Source organism: Rissa tridactyla, chromosome 1, assembly GCF_028500815.1.
Source record: "Rissa tridactyla isolate bRisTri1 chromosome 1, bRisTri1.patW.cur.20221130, whole genome shotgun sequence".
NCBI lineage: Eukaryota > Metazoa > Chordata > Aves > Charadriiformes > Laridae > Rissa > Rissa tridactyla.
Window position 1 is genome coordinate 75,694,299 of NC_071466.1, and position 21,425 is coordinate 75,715,723.

At 39.5% G+C, this 21,425-nt stretch overlaps 1 protein-coding gene across 1 annotated transcript in view; it reads left to right on the top strand.

Annotated features, from left to right (window-relative positions):
• GABRG3 (gamma-aminobutyric acid type A receptor subunit gamma3) overlaps positions 1–21,425 on the top strand; it is a 329,965-nt gene that overhangs the window by 281,079 nt on the left and 27,461 nt on the right. The window lies entirely within an intron of this gene.

Here is a 21,425-nt window from a genome sequence, read left to right on the forward strand (position 1 = left end):
GCAGTAAGCTCCGTGATTCCCAGTTGGTAAGTCTTCTCCCAGCTGCAGAAGGAACCTGCTTAGAAGCAACCTTCTGCTTAACTAGTGGTGAATTTTTGAAAAATCCAATTTATGTATTTTTTCAGAATGTAAGCAGAGCTATATTTTGTTATTCTTTTGGAAACACTGTGAATAATAAATAATAATAATAAAAAAATATTAATCTGTGAAACTACTGCTGTTGGGTCATGGCCCACCCACTAACATCAGTGATGTATTCTCAGGACTGGATAGCAGTCTTGATAGCAATGAAAAGACACAAAAGCTTTAGTGAATATTTTGTGCTGGTAGTTTAGCAGAGCAAAATGTTGCAAACAACACACATGTAAAACCTCACCTCTGTTATGGATAGAAATCCTTGTAGTCTGTAAGTTTCTCAGGAATGCTAATTTCGCAGGTGAGTCAGCCATAAGTTGAACCAGGAGTTGGTAGATAACAGTCAAGTACCAAACACCAAATCGCTAAAGTATCCGTGTATGCAGGCATGGAGCTCATTGGAAGGGATAGTATGAATAGGAGAGAAAGCCCTGCTCTTTCTCCTTTGTGCATATCTGGAGCGATGCTATTCTGAGGTTGCATCAAGAACTGCTAAATATGCACGCAAGATGAATTACTGAGTTGGTCATATTAAGATGTTGACAGTGTCTTGATAAACAGATCTATTAAACTCTTCCTTTGCACAGGACAAAGCCATTTTTATGGAGGTCTCATTCAAGTGAGTAAACGCTTAATGTGGAGCAAGGAAAAATATACTTCCTATGCCCTTTTTGTATGTGCCCAGTTCTTATTAAGATGAGTGAGCTGGCAGTATGTTCTTCCTATTATTGCTATTGCTGCTTCTGCCCTCCCATGTTTATGAGTGCAAAACCCAACAGCAGTGTTGAACTGAACCTACTGGAACCATCATGACATTTCTGTTCTCCTAAAGACATCACAGTGTCAGAAAGTAGTTGGCAAACTGGAGTTTATTCAAACACTAAAAATAAACCCAAACCGACCCTATCAGGAGGCTGTGGAAACTAACTTGAAAGAAACATTATAAAATGTATGGGTCAGATTGTCAGCTGGGGTTACTAGGTAGAAAAATGAGTTGTGCATATATCCTGGCCAGCAGATGTCTGAAGAGTGGCTCTCATTGAACAAATATATGAAAGACCTGAAAAATAAAACCCTGAGTTTGCACATGGACCTGAATTTACATAGAATAGGCTCTCTGACTGTATTTAGACTATAGTTTAAGGTACTTTCATGGCCAGATTTACTGAACATTAACAGTATTTACTGTCAGGAGCAAACCCAGGGCCAGGACTTAGGAAAACTAATTGGTCCATTGGAAAACCTTGAGTAGGGAAAATCCTTGCTATAGAGCAAGGATTCCCGAAATGGAGGGAGAGGGACAGGACACAACACACCCAGGACTGTACAATATGTCTCAGAGACAAAATTTAAGGTAATTCTGTGACTACCTGCTGTGAGTGTCTAAGTATATGTGAATGAGTAGAATAAGGAGGCATCTGTGCTGTGGTACATGCCCATATACTGAATAAAAGTAGCCCTGTCCAAGTTTGAGAATTAGGGAACCCCAAGGCCACTGTTCCCTACCACGTGGACAATCTCTGATGAAAGGAGGCAGCAGCTGCTGCCTACAGGTATCCCATCTCCTTTACAGCCACACCATGGGAGCTATAGGCTGTCAAGAAAGAGATGGCAGGTTCTGTCATGGAAGATCTGTGCCATATTTGCACTAAAGCTGCCCGAAGAGGGATACTGTGCTGGGGATGCCCCTAGGACCTTATGGGTATAGGGTTCCCCCCCTTGACTTTGGGCTGCTCCCCAGAGAGACCAGTTCCCACTGACTAGCCTCTGGGACTGTGTGGGGCCCCTCTGAGCCTTGCGGGAGCACATAAAAGCCCAACCAGCCACCATCCCTTCACAGACCCAGAAAGGAAGAGCAGTCGTTGTGGAGAATGCTGTGCAGGGAATCATTCAGAGTAATGAGATGCAGTTGAGAAAAGGAAAGCGGGCAGGATACCAATGGCAGCTTCTTGACAAAGAGAAGTACTAAACATCATCTCTTCACCCCAAGGGAAATTATGGAAACTGCTATTATACAGGGCATTTAAAAGCAGACTAGGCAAAGTATGAGAAAATGAACTGCAGGGAGCAGTCCTCCACTAGCAGGAGGTGGATTCATAAACCCTAACGTCTTTTTTTGTTTCTGACTTACACCTTTCCGCTGGTTTACGACACTATTACTTCTCACTAAATTGTGTGTTCGTCTATAATGTGAGAGCTGCCACAGTGTTACCTACCTGTGACCAATTCAGGGATGCCTCTTTTAGCTCCTTTTCAGCAGTGTTCTGGCTATAATGAAGAGAGGTCACACTGACCACACGGCAACACGCTGATGTTCTTCCAGCATTTGCGTAAGCCCTTTCTTGGTAGCAATTTTCACCACAAAATGACTAGATTTAGTACTCAACAGAGTTCTGCTATTTGATATTCTTTCAGTCTTTCGACACGTTTTGCAGACATCTAAATAACCCTTGTGTTAATCTAGGGCGATTTCAGAGGTACACAAGCGGGAAGCCAGCTGTCAAAAAGACTTTAATCTAAGCAAGATGAGAAATGTTGTCATCTCTTGCCTTGAACCAGCAGTGGCTTAAAGCATTGCCACAGTGGTGTGCTTTACTCTTGCAAGAAGCCTACCCTCTTTTACAATAATCCGGCAGCCAGAGAAAGTTTTCATTGCCATCTGGAAGAAGTGTTCAGCTTTTTCTTGAGATTTTTTTGAATTTCATGCTAAGATCCAAACACAAACAGATAAATATCTACCGCATATGGTGATTACATGGAATACACAGCAGAAATCACTGTGCCGGTGCTGTGGTCATGAACCTTTATCTTGCACCCTAAGTAAGCTCTCACTGTCAGGTGATACCAAACTAATTCACAAGTACTGAAGAATTCCCCTGTTGCCAGCTGGCAAGATACTTAAATAATACAGCAAGAGCGTTTCTCTTGCTACAATGTCAAATAAGGCTGACAAAGATAATTAAAGTAGAGGGAATACTAAGCCACCTGGCACTGAGCTCTTAAAAAAGGAGCAACTGCATATAGGGAGAAAATTCTCAAATTTTAAAACTGCAGATCAGCCAACAGAAGGGTGGTCAGGAAAACAGGAGAGAGAAAGAGGGAGCACATAATCTGTACAAGGACTTTCTGTGTTTGCAGTAAACTCCATGTTTCTGAGTCCCAGCCTTTCCAAGTACACTTGGAAAGGGAGGGTAGGGGGGTGAAAAAAAAAAACCCAACAAAAAAAACACACAAAAAAAACCCAAAAGAGAATCATGAAGGAATCCACAAGTAAAGCTCGTGGAGTGAGCTGTAGTGTTGCTTGCACTTTCTGCAGACACATCCCCCAGGAAGAGTCTATTCATTCTTTTTAAACCACTCAATTTTTTACACTGCTAGAGAAACACAAAGACCTTGTAGCTACCGAATCTAATTTTCATTTACTTGAAAACTTCTTTGCATCATACAAGTCCTATTTGTGTTCTTCCTCAGATGCCTTTAGCCTGAGAGATTTTTGCAGTCCAAAGGAGCCTTTGCATAAATGAGTTCAAGATAATTCATCAGAAATAGAAAACACCATTAAAGTGCCCTATTTAAAAACTTTAATAGCTGATCATTACAAATGAATCATACAGAACCAGACAGAAAGTACCGTTTCATACATTCTGAAGAACCCCCAAGCATCAATACCCAAACCCAATAAATAGCCATAACTACCTCCATAAAAAGGTACACCTTTGCACGCAAACAGTGAATGGGTGACAATTACTGCAGTCTGCCTGTCATATGACTACTAAATTGTGCTTCATATTTAAAATTGCTGTTTCATCAAGTACCTCAGCTTGCATGTTGCTCTCAGCCCTATATCACTGGGCTGCTAAGCAAGGTTAGTATCTGTTGTCACAGATTCAGATAAAGCGCTTTGGGACAATGCTAATAACAAGACAACTTAAAGTCCATACTCTGTTGCAGGGGACTCAGTTAATGGCAAGTAAAAAACTACCCTAGAACAAAAAAAGAATGCTTGTCTTTTAAGAAGATGCAAAGATCTGCATAAATAGCTATTGGCAGAAGAAGGGAGGACTAGACATCTTTTTATAGGGAGGCCAAATTTCACTGAGCGAGCCCCCATCGAATCAACGGATGGATCAGACAGAGACAGGCATTAGCTGATGCTCCTTGACTTTGTCGGAAGACCAACACTCTCCCAGAGATTTATCCAGAGGAAAAGATGTTCAAGTGTTCATGTTCATGTAGCTCTTCTACTAGGTGAGCAAAGAGCAGCTGGCTTGAGAAACTGTTTCAAAATCAGTGATTCTGCCTACTTTTTGCTGTTAAAAACTTCCAGGTCACTTAGATGTAGGCACAGAGGGCCCATGATGAGCACCCACATAAGATGAGCCAAGCTGACCAGTGGCAGTACAGGGTCCCACCAGCCGTCCAGCCATCACCCCACAGGTCCATGTCGATGGGGCAGAATGACCACCCAACCCAGACATCAAGTTGGCAAGGCAAGGCCAGGGTTGGCAGCAGGCGGCTAAGCCCCTCAGCCTGGGGAAGGGGTTGCAAGGCGGGGTGGCAGGGAAGGATGGTCAGAGGCTGATCAGGGCAACTGGAGCCTGTTGGTGCACTCACAGCCCTGAAAATGAGTGGAAAAAAATGCACGAGATGCCATAGTTGTTGCATGTGGTTTTGTCTGTGCATGGTTGTTTATAATGATCTGATGCAGTCACACCCTCTACTGTACCAGCTAACTGATCTGAAGACATTTACTTAATGAATATTCATTAAGCTCTTTTGGTTTTTAAAGTCATTGACATTTTTTAATGTCCCACTGAGTCCTGATGGCACATCAGAGAATGCTTGTCATCTTCCCAGTGTGTTCTTCCCAGGACAAATGTGAATCTTGTGGGTTTTTTTTCCTCAAATACGAAATTCAGTGGGATGCAGCACACACTACCTCAGCTGGCTGTGCTGCACAGCCTGTCTTTAACAGATGGCATCCTGGAGCAGATGCGTGGAGACTCATATAAATGCATGGCATCATTTGAAAACAGTGCCTATTTTTACCTAGCTGGCATTGCAGGAGCTTTGCCTCTTTCAGCCAGGGTATCACATAATCTCAAATGCTTTAATGGTTAGGCTTTGATTTACAACCCTCAGCAGACATCTACTCTGGGTTCCCATGATTCCAGACAATGTCCCCTTCTCTTCCAAATATTGTCCCCTCCTCCCCTTATTCTGTCCTGCCTGAGTGCAGAAGGGGAGAAAGAATTTGTGGGTTGTTTTTTTTTTTTTGGTTGTCTTTTTCAACCTGGCACGAGTGGTGTGACAGCTGGATTCCAGCATCTCAGGACTTGCTTTCCCTTGATGCCAATATCTTCTGTGTGTCCGGCATTTGTGTGTGGAAAAAGTCTGTCTAACAATTCCCAAAGAGGTAGAACTGAAAATGGTTTTGGTGGGAGAATTCTCCATTGCTCTGCTCTCCAGCTCTTCAGTTCTCACTTCCAGACACAACCCGTTCTCACGGTTGCTGTGTTTTCCTTTGAATCAGGTAGATGTAAGTATCCTCATAGCTGTCCTTGGGTTCTTGAAATTTGTGGTCTGAATTTTAGACCTTGCAAACCTACAAGCTGTGCTTGCATTTGTTCCCAAGGTTCATTAAATCAGGTTTGGGCTTTCAAAAATTTGTTTCTGTCATTTAGAAGAGAATCCTGAGAAGTTAGGAATCGAGCTAAAATCCCGTGCTGCTAAAATCCTGTGTTGAGTCTTGAAGCTGAGTGTAAGTTAATTTTTATAGTTGGTAGACATAACCATACAGGCACAGTTGATGCCTGAGGTGCAACCCTTCACCAGAATCTGTTGGCCCCATCACATTCCTTTATGCTTTCTCACCTTACCTACACAAACACGCACAAACAACTTCTCAGAGTCCTTGTGCATCTTCTGCCCCAATGGGGCCTCATCCCCAGCAGCTCCAGCATTGCTAACCAGGTACCAGGAATACACCCTTTGAAGTCTTCCTTGCCCAACTCTCCAGCGCCAGTGCTGAGGACACCTCTGCTTGCTACCTTCATGCAGGCAGATGTGCACACCGTACTAGCACTTGCAACCTAGCTTTCACTCGTCTTTTCTTTCTTATCTGTGGATTTCTCCACAACTTTGTCCTTAATTAAATCCATCAGACCCGGTGCAAGAACATAAAATCCCATTTAGGACTTCAAATAGGTTGAAAATGCTACTTGGTACTTGAAAATAATGCCTAGTACTAACACACAGAACTGACCTATGGCATATATAACGAATTCACTCTCTCACTTTTCCCCTGTTAATTTTTCGTAGTTCATTATGAAGTATGACTCCAATGACACCTTTAAATCCAGAATGTTTATACAGCTTAAAATTACTTTATATGCAGCACCAAATGCACAGCCTGGATTTGAATTGGCTATTATTCTTTGGCTCCTTTCAGAGGAACAGAATAATACGGAAAGTCCTTGCCACTGCAATCATCTCTGGAATGAGGGAATATCGTAGGACTTCTTTTCTGACAGTAAACATCATTTTATATGAAAACAGAAAACTAGCCTGATTTTAAGAAGATTTAGCTATAATCTTTTTGTTGACAGAGTTTTTCTCTCTGATACGGTATTTGCAATAAATCAAGTCCCAGTTCAGCAGAGATAATCAACAGTGGCTGTATTGACTTTTAAAAGATATGCACATGTCAAATGATAATTGATCAGAATGAATATTTTGAACAAAACATAGTTTTTCTAAGAGAAATTTCAATTTTTATTTTTAACAGCAGTTCATCTTGCGCTGGTGTTGTAAACTTCATGTAATAGATTCTGAGAATTTTGCCCTTAGCCACTCAGGTTAGAAATTGAACAGACGATTACAAATAATACTTCTATTAATGTGCTTTCCAATGTTGGTTACAAGTTTGACTGACATTTACGGGAATCAAAACTTTTATATTGCCCTGCAAATCCAGCACTTGTTACAAAAATGTCTCACAAAGCTCATAGTAAGACAGCTTCTGAAGACAGTGATTTATAGCTTGATCAACAGCCTACTACAGTTAGTGGAGGCTTTCCCTGATGCTGGCCTGGGATCAGATCCTGAAACGCAGAAGGCTGGAACTGGCTATTTATATGTGACTAACTCTTCAGTCACTAGAAACTAGAGAAAGCTCAGCTTATCGATATACCAGTGGGCTAAGTATAGCATGCTCTAAAAACATGTTTCTTCTTCTGTTTACAAACAGTACAAAAGATAATTAGAAAAAGAGGAGTGGAGAGGATATTATTCCTGTCCATATTTTGTAAGTTTGGAAGAACTGCATATATGACTGGCTTAATTCTTATGCTTTGTCTTGCGGAGATAAATGCTTCGTGTCCTTTGTATAGGCCCTACTGCTGCAAATGGCGAGAGAGATTAGAAATAAAGTATCTTTACTTTATGGTAAAAGCAAAAATAAAAAAAAAAATAGACATTGGAAGACTCGGAGGTGGGTATTTGCCTGCATTTTTTTCTTAAGGGAAAATTTCAATAAGAAGCTATTTCTCCCTTAAAAAATACCCAGTTGTCCTCATTAAAGGACCTCAGGTTCTCCTTTGTGAAGATTTTCATCTTTATGGACGAAAATATGGATGTATGGAAAAAAACCACACAATCTTTTTCCATAAGGTTTTCTTCAGCTGAGGTTTTTATCTGATAAATCCATATTTTGGAAGTTTTGTATGTGTCTAACTTTAAGAGGTTCTTGAATCAATGTCCTCATTCACTCATCCATTAGCAATGGAAAATTATTTTGGCTCCTTACTTCAAAAGAACACAGTTGTGAATTTTTCATAGCAACAGAGGCCTTCCTAGCAGCAACTTCTCCTCATCTGCACTTTTTCCTGCCCAACTTAGATGACACCGTGGTAAGCTGCTGGCTTTCATGGATTCATTCTGAGATGCCCAGCTCCCCTACTTGCTGCAGAGAGCCATGGCAAAATTGGGTCTGTGGGGACGATTGTGTGGCCAGGGAATGCTAAGTGAGAATTTGCACTGCCGTGTGCATGATAGCCAGGCCCTTGGGAGTCCAACCCTTGGTCTACAGGACTACGTTTATAAAGGCGGTAAACAGCAAGCTGCCTGCGGTGGCAAAAGCAGTAGGGAGAGAGGGAAGTATTTCCATAGAAGAGACACCATGACTGCAGTCAGAATGGCTTTGCGGGTGTCTTTAATACACAAGATACAAAGCAGAATTGGATTGATAAATTGTATTTACTTCTAAAAAGGTACACAGTGTAGACAGAATATTTTGACTCAAATTGCGAAAGATGCCTCGAGATTTTCTGACCTACAGGGGAGATTGATGGTGGAATTTCTGGTATTAATGTCACCACAATGGGGGTGGAAAGACCTGTAGGAACTGTGAGCCTCTTTGCATTTATACAGCTGAGAACAAGTTTCAAGACTCTTGCTATTCCAGCACCTCCGTCTTTTTTTCCTACTTCTGTGGAAGTACTGCTGTGTCATTGCACCACTGTAATGGTGATTTATGGTTGGCTCAATCAAAAGTTTTATATTAATGCAAACTGTGAAGGTTTGGCCTTTGCCCAGGATTCCTACAATGTTATCTGAAAGTCTTTCACAAGCAGCAATTGTACTTAATTTAAAACTCACAGTATTGCACAGGATATTTTATATTTTATTCACTGCTGAATCTACAATCTTAATGAGAATTTTAAGATACAGAATGGGGCGACTATTCACATGTTGCGGAAAGGTGCTAAATGTCTTTTTAGATTTTAATTTGCCATACCTTAGAAAACGTGCAGCACAGATTAGTTACGTGCTAGAAAGATCTCTCTAAATTTTGGCCTTACTCTTTCACGTTGGAGTCATGTTTCCCAATTTCTTTCATGGGGTCTTAGAGGCTCTTTGCCTCTAGGACCCTTTTCTGCAGCTAATGTTCACAACATTTAGGTCCTGTTCATAATAATAACAACTCCATTTCAGTCAACACCTTCTGCTTCCTAGTTACACTGGCAAGAACCAAAATGTCTTCTATGATTAGTTGCCTGATGCTGAATTTATCCACCACTTACTGAAGCCAATATGCGCCTTACCATTATCTGCCAGAGAGCCTGAGAAGAGTGAGCTGCGCTGTCAAGTTGCAAAGGAAATGGTACAGTACAAGCATAAGTGTTTAGCAAGTTCCCAGATCTTCCAGCAAATGCAACCAAAGTAATGATATAGGATAACATGAGAGAGCATTCCAGAAATGTAAGGAAGCCTGCCATGACCAGGGCTACCACAGCATCCCACGGAGAACCAGAGGTGAACCCTTGGCAGTTGAGTGCAGCAGTCTGGCAGTGACAGAAATCTGGGCTGGCATCAGTCATGATTGATTGCGGTGTTTACAAAATAATTTTGGCAGAAGACACCACGCAGACTGTCATTCATTACATCAGAGAAAGTTAATCATAGTCAACTTGAGACAAACTGAAGGTATGGATTAAAGTTTCATTGCTTCATAGAAGTAAAATATCTAATCCCAAGAGTAGAGGAAGGTGGTATTAGGACAAGGATCTCAAAACACTCTCGTGTCTTTTACTAAGTTCGGCTGATGTCCTTGTACTTCTGAAAAGATGAATCCTTTTGAATATGTCACCGTCTCGTATGAGCCTTGCGAGTGAGTCAGTTATATAAAACAGTGGTAGAACTATAATAGTAGGCAATATCCCTATATAGGATATTTCTGCATGATAGCAGGGCATTTTCTTGTATGCCTCTCTTTCAAAACCTTTCACTGTTTCTCAGAATTTACCATCTTGTATTTATCCTCAGCAGAGAGGAAAATTAAAATTTTCATTCTGACACAACCCCTAAAGACTGGCATTTGGGAGACTACATTTAGCTATGCTGAAGATCTAGGTTGCTCCCCAATGCAAAGGTTTCACAATACTATCTACGTTATATTTCTTTAACAGAAACAGTCCACAGCTACTCTTGTTTTAGGTGTCTGCAACTGCAGTAAATTCCCTTAAGCTTGTACAAATCTTTCAAGTGTGTCTTGGACCTGGGGACACCCGCTTCCAGCTTCCCTCCCCCCCCAGAAAAGTCTATGTGCAGTGTTGTACCAAAGGAGAACAGTTTATTTTTAGGTGAGTATAAAATACAGATTTTCATCTGAGAAGTACAGAACCATCACCCACATTCTAATTCGAGTCAGTATCAAAGTTAATTGCAGACCTCCTACAAGAGGAGCAGTTAGAGTGAAAAAACATCTGAAGAGTTTTCTGTTCTTCATGTACACAGCTTCGGGCATGTCTTTTGCATATTATAAACAGTGTGCCAAATTATTCCTTTAATGCTATTGGCTCAAAACAGAAATTTTCTTAGAATAATGAAGTAGGAGAATCTCAGAAGAATTAAAAAGCGGCTTGAAGAGAAAAAAAAAATATGCATCTTATACATCGTTCACTAGACACAGGTTGCTATGAAGCACATAAAGATGTTGAAAGTGTACTGAAATTCCCATACATCTTCCTAATGTAGTAGGACACCTGTCAAAATAATGCAAATCTGTAGGCAAACCTGAAGCCAAATATGCAGATCATAGTTTTAATTTGTTTTGGTCCAATTTGGTTTGTATTTATCTCCATCTAGTCAATTTTTTAATAAGGATACCTCCCAGAAAAAAAATACAGTTACAGAAATGTCTATTAATATAAAACATTGATTAAAATGTCTGTTCTAGTAATACCAATTTACACACTCCCTTTCCAAACTCTGTCTTTATCCTTATTCTTCCATTCCTCCACTGAGAGAGAGCTGTCTGTTTGTTTTTCTAAAGGAAAGGAGGAAAACTTCGTAAATGTTACCTGTGTTAACACAATAGATAAAGACAGAAGCACATTCAAATGTGTAGAAAACCTTATTGCAGCTTATTCTTAATTATATGAATAGAGAGATTAATTTCTAAGGACACATCCTGAGCAGCACGTCTGAAAAAAATCAGTCCCTGGACAGGTTTCCCCATTGCCTGCAAGGATCCCCTCAGCAAATTCTGACCTTCAGGTCACCTCTGCCTTACACACCTGGAATTATTTTATTTTTTTTAAAACTCAAGCTGCCTCCAAGCCGTGTCTTCTCCTGGGACAGGCATCATCAGAAACCTTCAAGGAGCAATCCTGGGGTATCTTTTCTGCTTGAAGTCGTCAGAAAAATTGAAGCAGGAAAGCGGAACGGTGCGGTGGGACCATCCCCTTTGCAATGAAGTGCATCCTTGAAGAGTACTCTCAGTACCGGGCTGATGAAAGCTCCCTCCATCACCCTCAGGGAACACTAACAAAGGTGCAGAGCTGACCTTCAGCTTCCTCTAGCAGCAAATAAAGTAGCTGGAAGCTGTTTTGTTTTTGACATTCTGCACTGTGACTTACAGGTGTAGAAAGTTGGGGTTTAGCCGTGTCACCTGAGATAACAGAAGCCCCTTTAGCTCAGCGGTAGGCTCGCAACTCATTTCAGGCCAAGGCCTATTGCAAATGGTGCTTAATCCCATCCTCTAACAGCATGTGTTTAAAAATCAGATCCATGGTGAGATGCATAGAGAAGAGGATTACAGGATGCTAATAAATACCCTATCATCTAGGAATCGAGGATTTCTTAAAACATAATATGAAGTTTTCCCATTGTCACAACCTTAAAATAAAACTGCACCTTAAACAGATTTAATTTCTTTGTGCAAATTGACCTGACAATTTTATGGCAAAAAAACTTCTTAGGACAGGGGAGCTCCAGACAAGTTTACAAATCATAGCAAACATTAAATTTTTCATTGCTCCTGTTTTCAGTAACTTCTGATTGTCTTTGATATTGAACTGCCAATATACCCCTTTTTTGGCCTATACTCAAAACGATTTCTAAAATAGGAGCACTGCTGGCAGTTGTTCTACATCCAGTCTCAGTCATCCTGAGGAAAGAAGAATTTACTCTTGTAGTTCTATCAGAGATCGAACCAACAATAACATCCTGAAACAGTTTCAATCCTACTCATACCCTATTAAGCATTGCATTTTAAGGTAATTTGTGAACATTTTCTTGCAGTTCCCAAATTTGTACATAAATGCCCATTTTCGTCCACTGCTTCCCAAAGTGTTTAACAAATAGACAAGAAAAAAATGAGATCTCAAGCATTGCAACTTCTGGAAGTAATAATTTCTTGAAGAATATTGTAAATGTAACTTTGCATACTTAGGGACAATCAGTGTTTCTACTGATGAAAAAAAAAAGAATTTTGAAGTCTGCAGTCCTCCATTTTCTTGAGGTAATCTCTCTTTGAGTGTAAGATTTTTGTGCAACCCTATAATTAGTATTTGGAAGGGGTTTTTTTTAGTACTGATACTGGCTCAAAAAAAAAAAGACAGAAAATTAATTTATTGTCTGCTTATTGTAAGCTTCCAGCTGATCCCATAAAGTAGATGTAAGCTGCTGTTACCATTTTCAGCTTTTCTTCAGAAAGTTACTCTGGAAGGCAGTGACAACGAAGTAATTTTAGCATTATGTATTTCAGAAATGCCTTCATCTCATATTGTGTCATCTGAATTTCTGTAAGTAAAGAAGGCCGTAAGTCATTCCAGTGTAGAGTTGAGTAAGAAAATGAAAAGAATAATGTTGGAGATTTTTTCATTGCATTCATGTTTTCGATTCATGTAACTCATAAATCTTTGAGTACATTATCACCAGGTTTTGCCATTTTTGTTACTTTGGTTTTGCTTTATTCTTAAAGTCATTTGTTATTCTCCCATTTAGGAAAACTGTCATCCAATTAAAGCACAGCCAATGCAGTTTCAGTCAATATATCATAAAGGGATTTTTAATAATTTTATTGTTAAGTTATTTATGGAAGCTATTCAACAAATACTAAACAAATAACAAAAAATCCAGTTGGCAATACTCAAGGTCAGTTTGAGAATATGTTAATCAAAAAGGGGATGAAGTCTTCTTTAGCCCATCACATTTCTTAATTACAGTCTTAAAATTTTAGTCATAGAATCATAGAATAATAAAATGGTTCAGGTTGGAAGGCACCTTAAAGATCATCTAGTTCCAACCCCCTATCATGGGATAGGGTTCAACAAAAGTACAGTTTATAGATCCTGGTATTGGATCAAAACCACCACAGACACTGTAAATAATCTCACTGTGCTGATTTATATGTGGTCAAAAATGTTGGGTTATCTCTGCTTTGATCAGTTTTATGCCAGTTCCTCTCCAAGATGTCAAAGCCAGCTTACCTTTCCATACCTAGTCTTCAGGCGTCTTTGCTTGTTTATTTTTTTTTCCTTCCCACTTTTTTATCCCAAAAAACATTTTCTCTCAGTACTGCTGTCTTTCTTTTAAGGCGGGTTTGGGGCTTTCCTTTTACTTTCATTTGAACACATGTTGGAGTAAGACCTTATTCTTTTTTGCCCATTTGCTCCAGACCTTTTGCCTTGTTCTTGGCTGTTGTGGTTTTTTAGCTCAGATCTTGCCATTCTTTCCCTATGCAGAGGCATGACACCATCACCACGAGAGCCATGCACGTTCTCCTCATTCTATTTGCCACCCTCCAAACTGGGCATAGACAGGCAATGGGTTTAATAGGGCTCTGGAGTGTTCAGTATCCCTTACTGGCAACACATCTGCATTTCTCCCTCCACTTTGGGTTGATTCCGCAGTGGACAAAGCTGTTAATGTAATGATTGAGCAAACTACAGCACACGGAATGTCTTAGACGTATTTTCGATTTGTAGTGAATTTTTATCTTAAGAAAAACAGCTCAGTGGCTATTGCACTAGGCAAAATTACAGGATTGTGTTAACTCTGAAAGAATTTATGGGCATGGACAAAGAAATTCAATAAGCCTAATTCCCTTTACCTTAGAGAGAGTTTCTGCTGTAGAAGGAAAAGATAGACAAAAGCAGAACAAAGTAAGTTTTGCACAAGATCATTAAATGTTCATCAAAGCGAGAAGCAAAGGTGAAATGAACTGCCCATAAACACAAGTATTCAACAAAGCCAGAAATTGACTCTAGCTTTAGTAATCCCTATTTGTTTACCAGGTTTCTTCAGAAAGCAATCAGAAGACATCCTAGTGAGGAGTTAAGATTCAGTGGCATTATGCATCATGAAAGGTTTTCCCTCTTCCAAAGGAGAAATTCTCTTTTCCTTAATTACCTGACCAGTCCCCAGTCCTCTTCTGATGGGGAACTGTGATCATGGGGTTACTGCTGGTCTGAATCAGAAGTGACTCAAACTACTCATAATTTGACAATAGATAAAAATAGCAATATTTCAACCTGATTCGCTTTCCTTGGTGTATTTTGTTTTCCCCTTGTCTGCCCTTCTGCCCTGTTCCCCACCACTTCATATTATGAGATGTACAGTTAGGAACACTGGATTTTTAAATCACTTCCTCTCAAAAAGAAAAATCAAACCTATTTTGAAAGGGTTGCATTAGAAAGTGAACTTTTAAAGGTTTTCTTCCCTCCACTTTTTCTTTTTTCTTTTTCTTTTTTCTTTTTTTTTATTTTTGTCTTTGAACACCTGTAGCTTTTTATGCTGTAAAATCAATTTGGCAAACTGCTTAAGGTGGATGTTGTCTTGTATGTTCACACTACTTGTACGGACCTTTGTGGAATATGATCTGTAGATAGGTATGTGTTATAGGAAGACCACTAAAATCAGGAAAACAAGAATAAACAGAGGAGATGGGGTACGTGTTCTCATCTCCCTTGAATCTAGTGTGGTAACTTAGATCGGTTTAAGGGGGATGTAAAAATAACAGCCAATTGGAATGTAATATTTAAATTATTTTACCAGAATTTACATGACTTCATAAAAAGGCAAGAGAACATTCTAACTATATAGAATTTAAATGTACCGATTTCCTACTATAGATGCATTTATGCCATTTTTTTACTGCAAAAACTGAACATGAAGTGATCTACATAATTGGAGACTGAAGGAAGAAATAGGGAGAGGAACGATTTACTTGTTCAGCTATCATAAATGAACTTTGAGATTTGCATTTAGTTCCAGTTAAATATGCTTAAAGAGAAAGAAAAAACAAAACAAAACAAACAAAAAAACCCCAAATAAACCCCAAAACCAAAACCCAGGAAAACCTCTTTATAAGTGTCTGTGGAATTAAACATGTACTGTTTTTATTGATGATAAAACGCAGTTTTCTCCCTCTGCAATTCCACGTAAATGCAGCCTCAAGCATTAGTATTACAGGGTCTCTGATGATTTCCAGCTTTGATTTTCCGATTCAGAGTTTTCACTAAGTTGACAACCTTAGCATTAATAATGAAAAGTGGTAGTTTTATTAATCAAACATGTTCAGCCACCCAAACATGATTAAAACTTGATATAATCTTATAGTGGAAATGCTTAAGCACCTGGAAATATTTTCATGAAATATTGATTTAATGGTAAGTGAAGTGTTGAGAAGATGTCTAGCCCTCTGCTCCTTTTTTCTTTAAATATGTAATCCAACAATATAAATCATAAACAGGCCTGCCCTGACATTTATAAGACTATGGTCCAGTCTCCTGCCTGTCCATTTAAGTAGCTAAATTCTAAGCAGTTTTGGTCTTAATATTCTTGGACTTAAATATTCTTTTTAATGCTTTGGTTTGTGCTTCCAAAAGATTTCACCCTAAAAGTAAAACAAGAAAGGGTTGAAATAATACAAAATTATGGAAATAGACTTATACTGAAATAAATAATTTTGAGGAAGAGGGCTAGTTAAGTTTAAAATATCCTCACTCCACCAGTGTGAGGTCACCCTGTGAGTTAAGGCATGCAAGGAAGAGCTTGTCCTTAGAGTTAATAAATCCAGCATGACAGCTTTCCAGGGAAAATACCTTGCCTCACTCTGTGTTTGAAAAGTTTGTGGGCTCAGTCCAGGCTCCCTCTGGCCAGGAGATGACACTCAAGGAGAAACATAAAAATGCCCTGTAAGTCCAGGAGGAAAGGAATCCTCTTTTCCAGGTCATCTTTTTCTCCAAACTTAATTAATCTAAAAGCATGCCTCATTTGGTGATTTTGCCGCATTACTGTTTGGAGTTCATTAATAAATGCATTAAACAGTCTTAAAAGTTTCCAAGAGAAGACAGAGCTGGGAAGTGATGAGAAACTGGAAGCTCAGATCAGGGGCTGGAACTGGTGGGACAAGGGCACTAATACCCAGGGAGAGGCGAAGTGGGAAAGACGGGATTACAAGCCCTTGAGAAGAGGAAAATTAAAAACAGAGAAGGAGCTTGGGGAAGGCTGGACAAGAAAACTTCTGTTGTAGGAAAAGGAGCCATGAAGCATCGGAAAGACTGGGGCACAGGGGAAAGGGAGATGGCAGGAATGAGGAGGCTGGGACTGGGATGAGAAGCTGGTGAACTCGTGCTGCAGATGATTGCATAAACCAGCTAGAAAGTCAGAGCTGTGAATGAGAAAAGGCTTTGGACAGATGCAGAATATATTAAGCTTGGTGGAAAGACTACATTGCTGTTCAGAGCCTGGAAGGGAGTCCAAGACCCTCAGATCTCACCAATTCTCTGCTGCCAACAAAATGTTTATGAACCCATGGCAAAATGTCTGTGTTTAGTCCTTTTCTGGAATTGGGTGCTAAATGATCATAGACGGTATCAGTCACTGCGCTCAGGTATCCATAGGGCTACAGGTGGCCTGCAAATAAAGTAAAGAAAGAAAATGTTCAGGAGGATCTTTTTCAATCAGGAAGTGGATAGATTCAATAGAGGCCATTAAATCTAGCAAAACTTTGGATGAAAATCAAGAAATGAAGCTGCTTATGTTTTAACAAACAAACAAACAACCTCCTAAATGAAAGAACCACAAAGCTTTGACCATTTTGGCTTTTGTCATTCATTGTTATCTGGAAGGAACTGCCAAAAATGTAATATTCCCTGTTGGTAGGGCTTCAGCCTTTGTGAGACTTGATAGGCTCCTGCAGGGAAAATCAAGGCAGTCTCTGTTAAGAATGAACTGCTCTGTGCTGAAAGACTCCTGCAGAACACAGGGAACAAAAAAAGAAGGTTTCAGTTCTCAGCATTGTAGTCTGATGGTTTTGGCGTGAACCTGTTTAAAGAATTACCCTATATAATCACTGCAAGAGAGAACCTGAAAAGCGTCATTTAGCAGGACAGGCCAACATAAGAGAATGGCACTTTTCTTCAAAAAAGTTTTACAAGGGAAAAGATGTACAACAACTGAAAAGGGAACATGCCAGAATTAGAACTTTAGATTTAGTTTTAGATTTAGAGCTGTTCTTGCTTATAACCATCCAATTTTATTACATTAGAAATATCATGGGTAGATTAGGAGCTTCAGATTCTGGACTGCCTGTCTGTAGTAAGCAATAATCCTGATTATCTTGGCCTCCACTTCATCTTTTTTTTTTTCTTTTTCAGTCTCTGAATTATTATGGGGCTGTATAGAAATCCGTTCGAGGATGGAGTAGATGTAAGACTACCAATTATTGTTGAAGTTCATTACTGCAAGATTGAGAGGGTGAGATGGCAAGGAACAATATATACACCAAGTTTAACCAAATCACAATTTTAGAATCTTGAGCTACTAACCTCATATATTGCTTCAGTACTAAGAGTTATCTTTTATGTTTATGTATTCTCGCATCTATGGAACCGTATCAGAAATGTTTTTATAATACCGTCTACTACATTAAATCGTCTAGGCCTTGATTAAAACCACTTAAAATTAATAATTCATGGGTAGTATCATGAAAGATATCATGAGAATAGAAAGATATTTCTGAGTGCTCATGGGAACTAATTATGTTTGCCATTTCTGATGGAGACATACACGTTATCTTGCAAGAGTACAGGTCACTGGCTGATATTTAGAAGACAGCATTATTCATCGGTCCCATTGGCTTCATCAAAAAGCTGTGTTTAATGATTATTTTAAAGAACAAATTGCATTTTCTGACATTAAAAATCAATGTATAGAAAACTCTTGAAGTGATAATTTCCAAAGCAATTCATAGACTAAGAGGAAGTATGCTAGAGGAAAAAAAAAAGTGTGATAGGTTGAGGCGGAGCAAAATTGCATGTATCTCTTTGTTTAAAGATGGAAAAGAATCATAATAAAGAAATAATGAAACAGAAATCAGGACTGCCTGAGGATAGGTAGCTCCAGATGAAATAAACCAGGTAGAAGAAGGTTGATTCAAGGAGAAAAGCAAGGACGAAGTGGTTAGAGATTTCATAATTGAATTAATTTGAAGATATTCTCAAAATAAAAAGGCTTGGGTTTTTTTTTTTCAGTATTGTAGTTAATTTAATGTGCTGTTTCCAATATAGCCAAAGCAATTATCTTATGTCAATCATTAATTACAGTACTCACCAAAAATAACAGTTTGAATCAAACCAGGTTATGAATCGTACTGAGAAATTTTTAACCAGTGGAACAACTTTCTTCTTTTTTTTTTAGGGTAATCTCTCTGAAAGCTCTGAAAGTAAAGAGCTTCAAGGCTGCCTTATTGTTTGCCAAAGTTCAGTTCTGAATACATTTTCACAGATGACCCATGCATCCCTAAAAACTTGGGGAAATGCTGACCAAATGCAGCTGAACATAAAGAAATAAAAACTCAAGGCAGTGCTTATAGGTGATCTGTCATTTTCAATTTGGTATTTTGGTATGTATCAGTATGGGTTGTCCTTGTGCTAAAAATACATTTAAATATTAATGGAAAAGCAACCTACTTGCATCACAAGTGATTCTTCAGGCTTTTCCAAGCATTTCAGTTTTACCAATCTCTCCTATTCGTTTTCTGACAGTTTAAGGAGGTTACATCTGCCGTTAGCATCTCATTAACATTTTATTTATGTACAAACACCCAAAGTTTGCCATAACTGGTTGGTAGTGCCATAGAAACCTGATTCCAGGGGCTAAACCATGAAGGGGCTTAGCATAATAACCTTTTACCTGAGCAGGGCACAAGTGTGTTTATTCCCATTATTCCTATTGCAAACCTACTGCACAGCCTGGTACAAATTGGAGATAATCCACAGCAGAGGTCTAGATGTAGAATAAAATTACCGGTAGTCAAGCCTCAAATTGTGTAGTCAAAGAAAGAACACACTGAGGGAAAACTAATCTTAATATCCCAATACTCAAGCTGTTTGCCTAAAGTATTAAGTCTCACATGGAGCATCTTGTCATATTCAGGCTCACCAGTAAATGGAACAGTAATTGATCAGTGGTAACTCGTTCCAGAAGGCACTTCTCATTCAATAAGGTATAATCTGCACATAGGAATAGGCTCTCTTTGTAAAGAGCAGTAACGGGGGGGCGGAGGGGGGAAGGAAGGAGAAAGAGGGATAGGCACAATGTTTTGTTCCTTCCCCAGGGTTTTGTGGTTTTTTTTGAAAGCACTTTTTGTTGGAACAAATGTACACAGCAAACTTTACTCCTTGCTGACAGAAACTCCTTGAGCACCTATTTACACGGTGCCAACCTCTATCCTAGGCTACTCTTATGCCCTTCTTAAATGTTGTATGTGCTGCAAATCACTGAACCGCTAAAGGCTAGTGTTCAGTAAGCAAGTGCTGACAGCACAGATTCAGCCATAGCACTTGGTTACAGCACCCTTCAGAGAGTGAAATTTAAGACTAGTCTTCCTCAAGCTGACTCTTTTGATGCCTGCTAATGTCATGAATGCTCCTTATCCAATAACAACGGCTCAGGCAGTGATTGATACGAAGCACATTTTATTTAAAAATTCTTGCAAGAATGGGTGTCCCAGCAAGCAGGCACACCTGCGTTCCTGAAATAACTTCTTTTTATTCCCTATTCCCGGCCAAAGTTTCCTTTCCTTGTTTCTGCATTGGCTAGGTACTTCAAGGTTTACAGCATATGCGATTTGCCTAAAACTATTTACATTTGCTTCGCCTCTGTTTACTTCTCCCCATCATCCCTCCTAAACCCTTTACTTCACCTGTTTATTTCTTCTCTTTTTTGGTAATGTTACCCACGGTTGCCAGTCTCAGTTAAACATTCATTCTCCCATTAAACCGGTATAGACTGGTTTCTCCTTTGTCTAAGGGATGAGCATTCTTGCATGTGTCCTGATAAGTCTTTGTATTGTTAATCATTCCCTAGCTACATCATTGCAGACTGGCCAAGTTGTTCCTCTGCAAAAAAAATACTTAAATTTTTCTTACACTAAGCATCATGAATATTAATTGTCTTGCTGAGACCTGTGACCAACCTTTGTAAATAAGGTACTTCATTCTCCAATCTGTCTGGTGGTTCCTAAAATCAGTAGTGTTGTTGGGGAGAAATATGAAAAACTTGTTTATGCTTCTTTCCCAAAGTAAACTGTTACTCAGCTACCTTTTAGGCAAAGTAGGTCTCAAATGTGATGGCTGTTCTGTATATGGTCCATTTGCAAAGGTGTGTGTGCTATTTAAATGGGACCCTAACTATTTGTGAATTTCCCACTTTTCCTTCTCACAGGGCTGAATCATATCTCCCTAGCTGGTTATTTCTAACCTGTTACCATTTTCTGCATGTGGTATTTTCTCCCTGGTTTGCATTCAGATTCATCTGTGGAAGCAAAGCACAAGGCAAAGAGACTGCTGGCTATGAAAAAAAACAAAAATCAGAGGCTTAAATTAAGACTGCCAGTGAATTTTTTTGACTGCCCCTTGGGTACGTCATTAAACATTTATGCGATCCTAAGACCTTCAGAAATGGAAACATGCCTACACTTACTTCTTCAGAAGACTTAATTTGAGTGAAATGTAAATAATGTAGGTCCCATACTCTTTTCATTAGATGACCAGTACTGACAAAATTCTGTTTGCATATGTAAAATTAACGTACACGGGAGAAAACCCTCAAAAGTGTCTGTTGGCCAGTCTGTGGAGTGCACAGAGTCATGAGGGACCTTGCATGCTGTGGATGCCTAGTAGCAGTGGTCCCAAAGTGATACCATTAAGATTGGCAATCCATCAGTATTAGCAAGGCATTCATATAGTTGCAACATGGACTGCAACGCTTCGAGCCTGTCTCATGCTCATCCAGTTACCTTGTAAATATGTGGCATAAGTGACTTAGAAACCTGTACCTCATTGATTTGCAATAGAGAAAAGCGCTTTTGAAAGTGCTACAACTAATACTTAGGCCGCAGTCCGCTAGAGTTCACACCTAGTCATTCAATGGAAGCAGGGCACGGTTACAAGTTGCAGGCCTGCGAGGGCCAGCAACGAAGGCTGTTCATGCAGAAA